We start from the raw sequence: 12,103 nt of genomic DNA, 5'->3' as shown, positions 1-12,103 counted from the left end.
TCCTTTTTGAATATATTTAGTGAATTGGCCTCAACAACTTTCTGTGGTAGAGAATTCCACAGGTTCACCACTCTCTGGGTGAAGAAATTCCTCCTCATCTCGGTCCTAAATGGCTTACCCCTTATCCTTAGACTGTGTCCCCTGGTTCTGGACTTCCCCAACATTGGGAACATTCTTCCTGCATCTAACCTGTCTAACCCCGTCAGAATTTTAAATGTTTCTATGAGGTCCCCTCTCATTCTTCTGAACTCCAGTGAATACAAGCCCAGTTGATCCAGTCTTTCTTGATAGGTCAGTCCCGCCATCCCGGGAATCAGTCTGGTGAACCTTCGCTGCACTCCCTCAATAGCAAGAATGTCCTTCCTCAAGTTAGGAGACCAAAACTGTACACAATACTCCAGGTGTGGCCTCACCAAGGCCCTGTACAACTGTAGCAACACCTCCCTGCCCCTGTACTCAAATCCCCTCGCTATGAAGGCCAACATGCCATTTGCTTTCTTAACCGCCTGCTGTACTTGCATGCCAACCTTCAATGACTGATGTACCATGACACCCAGGTCTCGTTGCACCTCTCCTTTTCCTAATCTGTCACCATTCAGATAATAGTCTGTCTCTCTGTTTTTACCACCAAAGTGGATAACCTCACATTTATCCACATTATACTTCATCTGCCATGCATTTGCCCACTCACCTAACCTATCCAAGTCGCTCTGCAGCCTCATAGCATCCTCCTCGCAGCTCACACTGCCACCCAACTTAGTGTCATCCGCAAATCTGGAGATACTACATTTAATCCCCTCGTCTAAATCATTAATGTACAGTGTAAACAGCTGGGGCCCCAGCACAGAACCTTGCGGTACCCCACTAGTCACTGCCAGCCATTCTGAAAAGTCCCCATTTACTCCTACTCTTTGCTTCCTGTCTGACAACCAGTTCTCAATCCATGTCAGCACACTACCCCCAATCCCATGTGCTTTAACTTTGCACATTAATCTCTTGTGTGGGACCTTGTCGAAAGCCTTCTGAAAGTCCAAATATACCACGTCAACTGGTTCTCCCTTGTCCACTCTACTGGAAACACCCTCAAAAAATTCCAGAAGATTTGTCAAGCATGATTTCCCTTTCACAAATCCATGCTGACTTGGACCTATCATATTACCTCTTTCCAAATGCACTGCTATGACATCCTTAATAATTGATTCCATCATTTTACCCACTACTGATGTCAGGCTGACCGGTCTATAATTCCCTGTTTTCTCTCTCCCTCCTTTTTTAAAAAGTGGGGTTACATTGGCTACCCTCCACTCCATAGGAACTGACCCAGAGTCAATGGAATGTTGGAAAATGACTGTCAATGCATCCACTATTTCCAAGGCCACCTCCTTAAGTACTCTGGGATGCAGTCCATCAGGCCCTGGGGATTTATCGGCCTTCAATCCCATCAATTTCCCCAACACAGTTTCCCGACTAATAAGGATTTCTCTCAGTTCCTCCTCCTTACTAGACCCTCCGACCCCTTTTATATCCGGAAGGTTGTTTGTGTCCTCCTCAGTGAATACCGAACCAAAGTACTTGTTCAATTGGTCCGCCATTTCTTTGTTCCCCGTTATGACTTCCCCTGATTCTGACTGCAGGGGACCTACATTTGTCTTTACTAACCTTTTTCTCTTTACATATCTATAGAAACTTTTGCAATCCGTCTTAATGTTCCCTGCAAGCTTCTTCTCGTACTCCATTTTCCTTGCCCTAATCAAACCCTTTGTCCTCCTCTGCTGAGTTCTAAATTTCTCCCAGTCCCTGGGTTCGCTGCTATTTCTGGCCAATTTGTATGCCACTTCCTTGGCTTTAATGCTATCCCTGATTTCCCTTGATAGCCACGGTTGAGCCACCTTCCCTTTTTTTTATTTTTACGCCAGACAGGAATGTACAATTGTTGTAGTTCATCCATGCGGTCTCTAAATGTCTGCCATTGCCCATCCACAGTCAACCCCTTCAGTATCATTCGCCAATCTATCCTAGCCAATTCACGCCTCATACATTCAAAGTTACCCTTCTTTAAGTTCTGGACCATGGTCTCTGAATTAACTGTTTCATTCTCCATCCTAATGCAGAATTCCACCATATTATGGTCACTCTTCCCCAAGGGGCCTCGCACAACGAGATTGCTAATTAATCCTCTTTCATTACACAACACCCAATCTAAGATGGCCTCCCCCCTAGTTGGTTCCTCGACATATTGGTCTAAAAAACCATCCCTTATGCACTCCAGGAAATCCTCCCCCACTGTATTGCTTCCAGTTTGGTTAACCCAATCTATGTGGATATTAAAGTCACCCATTATAACTGCTGCACCTTTATTGCACGCACCCCTAATTTCATGTTTGATGCCCTCCCCAACATCACTACTACTGTTTGGAGGTCTGTACACAACTCCCACTAACGTTTTTTGCCCTTTGGTGTTCTGCAGCTCTACCCATATAGATTCCACATCATCCAAGCTAATGTCCTTCCGAACTATTGCCTTAATTTGCTCCTTAACCAGCAATGCTACCCCACCTCCTTTTCCTTTTAATGTAGTGGGCAGGGTTTTTAAAAATATGTTTTTTATAATATGTTAAATTTAATTTATATTTTTGTATGTTTTTAGTTTTTTACGCCTGTAACAGTAGGCTATGCGCTTGTTTTTATCAGCCGCAAGAATTTTGATGACATTTGCTGGGCAAGATATGGGTAAATACTGCAATCTTGCCCTGCAAATGTCATCGTTCCTGAGACGCGTTTGATCTGTCAAGCTGTGTATGTGAGCGCGCGCGTGTGTGGGGAGGGGAGGGGGTGGTGTTCATGGGGCCCTTGCCATCCCTTGGGTTCCTCCTCTTAGTGGTCTTCCTGTGGGGCTTTGAATGGACTGATACCGTGTAGCGGAATGATTCTGTATGTGAATCCTGTGCAAGTCTAAGTGTGGGATATTGTGTTGGGAATGAGTCTCCATTTAAGGCACGGTTTGACACACCTCGATACAAAGTCAAGCTCTCTTTACCCTGCCCCAAAAGCATTTTTTAATCCTAAACTGCAAAGAACTCCCCCAATTCCTCATCGGGACACATTTCTCTTTCCCACATCAATTGCTGGTTGTTTCTTTGAGTGAGATTGTACACTTAGTGTTGAATTAGGGCAGTTTGGTGATGTCGATCTTGCATGCTCGGTACTGAACTAAGACCGACTGTCAAATCCATTTCACATCGGAGCCTCAGGGTCAGCGAACATAGGGGAGGTTCATCTATTACATCTGGGCTAGAGACCTCACTTGTTTTTATATCACATTTCTTTGAATTGATAAGACTGTGACACTCCTATAGATGTTTGTCTTTTTTCACCAAACATCATGGAAGTGTGTCTGCTCTGTCAGTCTGTTCTATCAATACGGACCTTGGAATATTCCAACTCAGGAATTCAAGGATCGTTTTTCTCGATGACACTTTAAAGGAGGGCCTGTGCCCTTTATCCTGGAATGCGCAAAGTTCAATGCAGTTACTCTTAATCAGAATTGCTGAACGTGGCTGAAAAATGTTGTCTCGGAAATAATTGGCAGCCTAAAGGGATCCGTCAAATCTAATTAGAGAAACTAGCCGCCAAACTCCCTAAGCATCTGCAAAATGTTAGTGGCTGAGGAAGTAAAAGGCTTCAACATTTCTCAACTTCATGTGTGTGGTGAGACTCTGCTTTGGGAATCATCAACGTAGCCACCAGCTCTTGCAGGGAGGTTAGGAACAGGAGGAGGCCACTCAGCCGCTCGAGCCTACTCCGCCATTCGATTGGATCATGGCTGGATCTGCACCTCAACTCCACCGTCCCTTCTTTGCTCCATATCCTTGTATCACAGTGGTTGCCTTTGTAGTGCCCAAGCCTTCCCTGAAAAGAAAGAAAGACTTGGATTTATATAGCGCCTTTCACGACCACCGATGTCTCGGAGCGTTTGACAGCCAATGAAGTACTTTTGGAGTGTAGTCATTGTTGTAATGTAGGAAAGGCTGCAGCCAATTTGCGCACAGCAAGCTCCCGCACACAGCAATGTGATAATGATCAGATAATCTGTTTTTGTGATGTTGATTGAGGGATGAATATTGGCCCCAGGACACCGGGGATAACTCCCCTGCTCTTCTTCAAAATAGTGCCGTGGGATCTGTTATAACAACTTGAGAGAGTAGAGGGGGCCTCGGTTTAACATCTCATCTGGAAGACGGCACCTCTGACAGTGCAGTATTCCCTCAGCCCTGCACTGGGAGTGTCAGCCTAGATTTATGTGCTCAAATCTCTGGAGTGGGACTTGAACCCACAACCTTCTGCCTCAGAGGCGAGAGTGCTGCCCACTGAGCCACGGTGACCAGGAAGACCTGGATACAGATGAGGGTTAAATGCAGAATTAAAAAAAAATACCTTTTTGATATCATTTCCTTTCTCCTCTTGCTCCTGAGCTGTGTCTATCTCTTCCTTCAGACACTTCCTCGCTGCTCACTCACTGGGTTCAGAATTGCCCAGGAGTTGCCCCATTTCTTTTTGGAGCAACTTGATTTTTCTGGAGTATCTTAAAAATCCCCATTTTGCACATTCAATTTGCGCCAGTGTAAGTGAGTTAGTTCCGTTTTTTTTTAGTTTAGATTTGTTTTTGTTCAAAAGGGGGCGTTACCAGCCACCTATGCCAGTTTTGGCCATTTAGGCCACTTTGGCCAGCTAATAGTTACTCCAAATCTACTTAGGCCAGCGTATGTGACCACTTCAGAAAATCCTTGCGGAGAGTTAAGAAATCAGCGCAGGTAGGTACATCGGAGGCCAGCTCAACTTGATGACTTGACTAAAGAATGTGAATAGGATCAAACAGCTATACAGGACATCATATGACAAACTTCGCAAAGTTAATTTACTATACAACAGAAGCATTCATGGAAGCTTAAACCACAAAATAAAAGAAGTAAAAGGTAGTTGAATTAAATTGCTCTAATCTCTCAACTAATTTAAACAACTATTTGTTTGCAATGATTATACTGGGCTAAAATTGTGCCCATATTATCTAAATAAAGTCCACTTCAATAAATAAGATATTCTCTCAGTGTTCCTCCATCACTTATGTTCTTCTGTCACAATAGCCCTGCCCGCCCGCCCCTAGCCTTGGCCGAGTGGCCGATTGATGCGATTTCCAGATGATTACAGCTGCAAATCAAATACCCCAACTCACAGCAACATTTCTTCGGGTCCCACGCTGCAGCAACACACTGAGAGGCTGGGGGCAGGAACTACTGCGCATGCGCGCACACTCCACTGCGCATGTGCAGACGTCCCGGCACTGTTTTCAATGCGGGACGCTGGCTCCACCCCTGACTCGACTGGTGCAAAGACCCGGTGAAGAGGCCGGACGCCGGACAGAGGCCAAAGTGAGGAGCGATTTTTTTTTTTTTCAGAGCACTTTTCAACGCAGAAAAGCGCCGCATCTCCAGTGAGTGCGCTGAAAAAAGGGGTGGGCCAATTTTGAGCCCACTGTGTTTCAATCTAGACTCATCCTGCTGTCTTTTACTCTTTTCCACAATGTTAATCTGCCCAGTCTTCCCTTCCCCCAACAGGCTTTATGCTTTTAAAACCCAAGTTTAGCATTGTCTAATCACTGCCCCAGATATCGCTCATCTTCTCAACTACTTTTTTTCTTTGGAACAGAGGATGCTGAGGGGAATTATTGAGGTGTATAACATGATGTGGGGCCTAGGAGTGGATAGGAAGGACCTGTTTCCCTTAGCAGAGAAGTCAACAACCATGGGGGCATAGATTTAAAGTAATTGGTAGGAGGTTTGGAGGGGATTTGAGGGGAAGTTTCTTCACCCAGAGGGTGGTGGGGGTCTGGAACTCACTGCCTGAAAGGGTGGTAGAGGCAGAAACCCTCACCACATTTAAAAAGTACTTGGATGTGCACCTGAAGTGCCGTAACCTGCAGGGCTACGGACCGAGAGCGGGAAAGTGGGATTAGGCTGGGTAGCTCTTTGTCGGCCGGCGTGGACACGATGGGCCGAAATGGCCTCCCTCCGTGCTGTAAATTTCTGTGATTCTGTGAGTCTATTCTCTTTTCAACAATACCTTACCTTTGTAGAGCACCTTTAAGGTACTAAAATGTCCCAAAATTCACAATTGGGAGTCAGGCCCAAGTAGGAGGTGGGTGCTGTGGGGAAGATCGAGGTTTTTGAGGAGACTTTGAAGGTTGAGAGAGATGTCACGAGGCAGAGTTCCAGACCACAGGTCCATGACAACTGAAAGCCGTATCGCTGATGATGGAGTGTAGGGAGGGGGACGATCACAGTTGTCAAATGTCGGAAGAGCAGAGGGTATGAAGTGGAACGCAGGGCTGAAGACCATTGTTGCGGTATAGTAGAGTGAGGCTTTAAAAGAAGAAAGAAAGACTTGCATTTATATAGCGCCTTTCACGACCACCGGACGTCGAAGTACTTTTGGAGTGTAGTCACTGTTGTAATGCAAGAAACATGGCAGCAAGCTCCCACGAACAGCAATGTGATAATGACCAGATAATCCATTTTTAGTGTTGTTGATCGAGGGATAAATATTGGCCCCAGGACACCAGGGATAACTCCCCTGCTCTTTAAAATAGTGCCATGGGATCTTTTACGTCCACCTGAGAGGGCAGGCGGGGCCTCGGTTTAACGTCTCATCTGAAAGACGGCACCTCCGACAATGCAGCACTCCCTCAGCACTGCACTGGAGTGTCAGCCTAGATTTATGTGCTCAAGTCCCTGGAGTGGGACTTGAACCCACGACCTTTTAACTCAGAGGCGAGAGAGCCGTCCATTGAGCCACAGCCGACTCCAAATGATTTGCAAATAAAGATGAGGACTTCGAACCCATTTTGGCCTGCGCTAGCTATGAATCCAGTGCCTGCCAGGAATAAATCATTAGAGCAAAACCTGCATGATGTAATCACCAGAGCAACAGAGAGCTGAGCAGCTCAACAGTCCACCTAGAATGGAGTCTGGCAGCAGGCAGAATCCCATTGTGTGGAAGGGGGGTCCATTTGGCTTGACGAGATTACAATTGGTCATTGTGCTCTTCAACAGGGTCCTGCCAGGATATGCAGGTGTCAATCCATGAACATAGAGCGGGATTCCAACCAGCAATTGGGATAAAGAACATAAGATCTAGGAGCAGGAGTCGGCCATTTGGCCCCTCGAGCCTGCTCCGCCATTCAATAAGATCATGGCTGATCATCACCCTCCGGGAGGGCGCTGAGCACCTCGAGTCTCGTCGCCGAGAGCATGCAGAAAGCAAGCGCAGGCAGCGCAAGGAGCGTGCGGCAAACCAGTCCCACCCACCCTTTCCTCCAACAACTGTCTATCCCACCTGTGACAGAGACTGTAATTCCCGTATTGGACTGTACAGTCACCTGAGAACTCACTTTTGGAGTGGAAGCAAGTCTTCCTCAATTTCGAGGGACTGCCTATGACGATGGCTGATCATTGACCTCAACTCCACTTTCCCGTCCGATCTCCATATCCCTTAATTCCCCTAGACTCCAAAAATCTATCTATCTCAGCCTTGAATATATTCAGAGACTCAGCATCCACAGCCCTCTGGGGTAATGAATTCTAAAGACTCATAACCCCATGAGTGAAGAAATTCCTCCTCATCTCTGTCTTAAATGGCTGACCCCTTATCCTGACACTATGCCCCCTAGTTCTAGATTCTCCAGCCAGGGGAAACAACCTCTCAGCATCTACCCTGTCAATCTCCTTGCCCTACTAGCCCCATGGCACTGCACATTGGGGCATTAACATGCTGCACTAGCACTAAGGTGTCTCTAACCCTAGTTGGTTAACAATGGAGGTAGTAGAAGGGGCTCTCAATGTGTAGGAAGGAACAGACACAAGGATTGTTGGGAGACAGGGTGACTAACACTGAGTGAGGCGTGGCCTTTGTGAAGGAGCAGAGTGTGCTATGGGGATACATTTGTGACAGATCGTGTATGGATGAAGATCGGTGCACTCAGGTGCTGGAATGGGTTCCAGATGGGAAAAGACCACTTGGAAAGTGTAATGTATTTGCTTCATGGGTTCTTTGCTAAAGAATTCGTAGCAACACATTGCTATTAAGAACCAGTTGGTTTATTAACAAAGGTTTAACAATCACACGACACATTACCAATTCATCCACCAGGCTCACAACCACCTGCCTCATCGTGGATCCCCCGAACCCAACTGGCTGGGGTTTTATTGAGTCTTGTGAACATCACGTGACTGGCTAAGTCACTCTCAACTCACCAGCTCTACAACTATTTTGGTAAACGTTTTAAATCAAGTGCCCACTTTTATACCAAAATCCACAAATTAACAATTAAACATTAAAGGGAACCTTGTCAAATCAAATTAAATTATAATGATGCACTCCAGCTCCTCCGGTGCCCACCTCTCAGAATTTTAAAAGTTTCTATGAGGTCCCCTCTCATTCTTCTGAACTCCAGTGAATACAAGCCCAGTTGATCCAGTCTTTCTTGATAGGTCAGTCCCGCCATCCCGGGAATCAGTCTGGTGAACCTTCGCTGCACTCCTTCAATAGCAAGAATGTCCTTCCTCAGGTTAGGAGACCAAAACTGTACACAATACTCCAGGTGTGGCCTCACCAAGGCCCTGTACAACTGTAGCAACACCTCCCTGCCCCTGTACTCAAATCCCCTCGCTATGAAGGCCAACATGCCATTTGCTTTCTTAACCGCCTGCTGTACCTGCATGCCAACCTTCAATGACTGATGTACCATGACACCCAGGTCTCTTTGCACCTCCCCTTTTCCTAATCTGTCACCATTCAGATGCAGGAAGAATGTTCCCAATGTTGGGGAAGTCCAGAACCAGGGGTCACAGTCGAAGGATAAGGGGTAAGCCATTTAGGACCGAGATGAGGAGAAACTTCTTCACCCAGAGAGTGGTGAACCTGTGGAATTCTCTACCACAGAAAGTTGTTGAGGCCAATTCACTAAATATATTCAAAAAGGAGTTAGATGAAGTCCTTACTACTAGGGGATCAAGGGGTATGGCGAGAAAGCAGGAATGGGGTACTGAAGTTGCATGTTCAGCCATGAACTCATTGAATGGCGGTGCAGGCTCAAAGGGCCGAATGGCCTACTCCTGCACCTAGTTTCTATGTTTCTATGTTTCTATGGACCGGTTAATGGCCACCTTGGCCAGGCCCAGGAGCAGTCCTACGAGGAGGCCTTCCGACGTGCCCGCTCCCCTCAGCAATGGGTGCTCAAAGTCAACAATATTGTGTTCCTAACACAGATGAGGCTGCACACAGGGTGATTAAAGTAATGATGACCTCAGTCTTTATTAAGACACTCCAGAGTGAGGAACAGGCCTTAGGGGCAGGCTTATATACAGTGCTCCCAAGGGATGCTGGGATCCCTTGGGACTTCACGGGATGCGCTCCCTGGTGGCGGAACATGGGAGTGCATGCTTTACAGATACACAACACACAGCTCTACAAACCTGTGAGCATACTCACAGGTGCATACATTGCAGAAAGCTAAGGCGGAGAAGGTGGGACTATTTGTAGGTCAACTTGAAGAGAAGGATGACAGAAGGCTGACTGCTTTGGGTGATGACGAGGGTTTGTACTGTCACTGGGCAGCTGGTTCTAAAACCCACGCCCAGGCATCTTCCACCACTTCAATTGGAGTTCAGGACTGGAATATCTGTCCATCATTGAAACATCTGTGAACTTCTCCCTTTTGGTGTGGAAGCAAGTCATCCTCATTCGAGGGACCGCCTATGACAATGATGATGGGTTCTGATCACTAACTGAACTCTGATTACCATGAGCATAATAGTTCCTGACTTGGCTGTAAATGCGAATCTGAACTAATCGTCTCAGACACAATCTCAGGCTATTCTGGCGTTCTGAACAGAACCGGCATTTTAACAAAGTATTTTATACGTAATTGAAATACCCATCTCAATGGAATAGTGGCTCGCACAGTCAGGAAAATGAATACAGGGCAGTGTCTGCTACCTGTTTATTGTACCCTCATTATTGGTACCCTCAAAGTCTCCCTGATAAAGTGACACATGGGTGTCCCTGGCCAAAGACCGCCCTAAGTGGAGGAAGTGCATCCGGGAGGGCGCTGAGCACCTCGAGTCTCGTCGCTGAGAGCGTGCAGAAACCAAGCGCAGGCAGCGGAAGGAGCGTGCGGCAAACCAGTCCCACCCACCCCTTCCCTCAACCACTGTCTGTCCCACCTGTGACAGAGACTGTGGTTAGTGTATTGGACTGTTCAACCACCTAAGGACTCATGTCAAGAATGGAAGCAAGTCTTCCTCGATTCTGAGGGACTGCCTATGATGATGATCGTATTAAAACTGCGCACAGTGATTGACACACTTAGACTGCACACCACTGTTTGAAATGTTGCGTCTGACATGTAAAAGTATCAGCCGTGGCTCAGTGGGCAGCACTCTCGCTTCTGAGTCAGGAGGTTGTGGGATCAAGTCCCACTCCAGGAACTTGAGCACGTAAATCTAGGCTGACATTCCCAGTGCAGTGCTGAGGGAACGCTGCGCTGTCGGAGGTGCCGTCTTTTGGATGAGACGTTAAACTGAGGCTCCGTCTGCCCTCTCAGGTGGATGGAAAAGATCCCATGTCATTATTTAAAGAAGAGCAGGGGAGTTCTCCCCGGTGTCCTGGCTAATATTGACCCTTCGGCCAAATACCGAAAAATAGATTATCTGGTTGTTTATCTCATTGTTGTCTGTGGGAGCTTGCTGAGCGCACATTGGCTGCCGTGTTTCCCACATTACAACAGCGACTACACTTCAAAAAGTACTTCATTGGCTGTAAAGCTCTTTAGGATGTTCTGAGGTTGTGAAAGGCGCTATATAAATGCAAGTCCTTTATTTTACTATTGAGAAAACGCACAGGAATGGAGACACCCAGGAACCTTGCGTGCTTTGTTCAGTGTATTGCTACCAACACACAATAGGCAAAATCATAATCGATCGATCACATTTCTTACATAATGCTCTTCATTCAGCTTCTCCAACTGTTCACATGGCCAGGGACAGCCCTGTCACGTCCAGCTCAAAATGCTGCGTCCAGTTGGTACAGGTAAAGCTGTCTGATGCTTCACCTGTGCTAAGGAGTGACTGCCCTTGGCCTTAGATGTCACTTGTAAGTGAAAGCATCCTGTACATGACTCCCTGCGTTTTGGACTATGGGTAAGCATGGCTATCATTTGGAATTGCACACCAGCATGGTTGAGGAGAGTTTGGAATGGGAGAGACGCAGCAATCGCGGAAGTATTGAGGCTCAGAGGGACCTGGGGTCCTTGTACACCAATCACTGAAAGTTAACCTGCAGGTACAGCAAGCAATTAAGAAATCAAATGGTACGTTGGCCTTTATTACAAGAGGATTTGAGTATAAGAGTAAAGACGTCTTACTGCAATTATATCGGGCCCTGGTGAGACCGCACCTGGAGTATTGTGCACAGTTTTGGTCTCCTTACCTAAGGAAGGATATACTTGCCATAGAGGGAGTGCAACGAAGGTTCACCAGACTGATTCCTGGGATGGGGGGATTGTCCTATGAGGAGAGATTGAGTAGACTAGGCCGATATTCTCTAGAGTTTAGAAGAATGAGAGGTGATCTCATTGAAACATACAAAATTCTTACAGGGCTTGACAGGGTAGATGCAGGGAGGATGTTTAGGACTGAGATGAGGAGAAACTTCTTCACTCAGAGGGTGGTGAATCTTTGGAATTCTCTACCCCTGAGGGATGTGGAGGCTCAGTCTTTGAGTATATTCAAGGCAGAGATCGATAGATTTTTTGATATCAAGGGATATGGGAATAGTGCAGGAAAGTGGAGTTGAGGTAGAAGATCAGCCTTGATGATATTGAGTGGTGGAGCAGGCTCAAGGGGCCGAATGGCCGACTCCTGCTCATAATTCTTATGTTCTTATAGAAACATAGAAAATATGGAGCAGTAGTAGGCCATTCAGCCCTTCGAGCCTGCACCGCCATTCAATATGATCATGGCTGATCCTCTATCTCAACACCATATTTCCG

At 46.6% G+C, this 12,103-nt stretch overlaps 1 protein-coding gene across 2 annotated transcripts in view; it reads left to right on the top strand.

Annotated features, from left to right (window-relative positions):
• Window positions 1–12,103, top strand: part of LOC139235100 (bone morphogenetic protein 1-like) — a 248,390-nt gene that overhangs the window by 46,381 nt on the left and 189,906 nt on the right. The window lies entirely within an intron of this gene.

Source organism: Pristiophorus japonicus, chromosome 22 (assembly GCF_044704955.1).
Source record: "Pristiophorus japonicus isolate sPriJap1 chromosome 22, sPriJap1.hap1, whole genome shotgun sequence".
Lineage (NCBI taxonomy): Eukaryota > Metazoa > Chordata > Chondrichthyes > Pristiophoridae > Pristiophorus > Pristiophorus japonicus.
This window is presented reverse-complemented; position numbering and strand designations above follow the sequence as displayed.